The sequence below is a fragment of the Chrysochloris asiatica genome, unplaced genomic scaffold (genome assembly GCF_000296735.1).
Source record: "Chrysochloris asiatica unplaced genomic scaffold, ChrAsi1.0 scaffold00887, whole genome shotgun sequence".
Taxonomy (NCBI): Eukaryota; Metazoa; Chordata; class Mammalia; order Afrosoricida; family Chrysochloridae; genus Chrysochloris; species Chrysochloris asiatica.
Window position 1 is genome coordinate 1 of NW_006409405.1, and position 1,467 is coordinate 1,467.

The following is a 1,467-nucleotide window of genomic DNA, read 5'->3' on the forward strand; positions in this document are numbered from 1 at the left end:
AAAAAAGACTTAAAAATGAAAGAATGTACCATGCTCCAGGATAGGAAAACTGAACATTGTGAAAATCAATACTGCCCAAAGCAATTTACACATAATGCAATCCCAATCCAGATTCCAACGACATTCTTCAAAGAGATGGAAAAAAACAATTACAAACTTTATATGGAAAGGAAAGAGACCCAAGATAAGCAAAGCATTGCTTAAAAGAAGATTAAACTTGGAAGCCTCTCACTCCCTGATTTCAAAATTTACTACATGGCTACAGTGGTCAAAACAGCTTGGTACTGGTACAGTGAAAGATACATTGATGAATAGAACAGAATTGAGTATCCAGAAATTAACACATCCACATACAGCCAACTGATATTTAACAAAGTGCATAAATATATCACATGGAAACGTGATCGTCTCTTCAACAGATGGTGCTGGCAGGACTGGAAAGCAATATGCAAAAGATTGAAACAAGACCTTTAGTCACACCTTATACAAAAACCAACTCAACATGGATTGAAGATCTAAATGTGAATCCCAAAATTATGAATGCCATCAATGAAAATATGAGGACAAATGTGAGGGCACTAATTCAGGAAATACACAGACTACCAAACATTTTTAAAACTACACAAACAAATGTAGACAAAATAGATGAGTGGGACATACTAAAAATTAAAAACTTAAGTGACTCAAAAGTCTTCACCAAAAGAGTAAAAAGGGAACCCACAGAATGGGAAAAATCTTTTGCAATGACACATCAGACAAGGGACTCATTTCTAAAATCTAAAGGAAACTACAACACTGCTACAAGACAAAAGACCAATAACCCAATTAAAAGCACAGGACATGAACAAACACTTCACCAAGGAGGAGATCTGGGCTGCCAACAAACATATAAAGAAATGTTCATGTTCACTAGCTATTGTTGTTGTTGTTGTTAAGTGCCGTCGAGTCGGTTGCAAATCAAAACAACAAGGAGATATCATCTCAACCCAGCAATAACCACAAAGATCATAAAAGTAGAGGACAACAAATGCTGGCAGGAGAGACTGGAACACTCCTGCATTGCTGGTGGGATGGCAAATTGGTCCAACCTCTCTGGAAAGCAGTATGGCGCTTCCTCAAAAGGTTAGAAATAGAAATACCTTATGATCCAGCAATTCCTCTATCTGGTATTTGGCCACAAGAAATATGACCCATAACACGAATAGATACATGCACACCAATGTTCATAGCAGCACTATTTACAATAGCAAAAAAGATGGAGACAGCCTAAGTGCCTATCAACTGACGAATAGATAAAGAAACTGTGGTACATACAATGGAATATTGTGGTGCCTTGAAGAATAACAAGGAAGCTGTAAGCCACCGCTTGACATGGATGAACATTTGAGGATATTATGTTGAGTGAGATGAGTCCGTCACAAAAGGAGAAATACTGCGTAGGACCACTAATGTAAAAGTCTAAGAAAA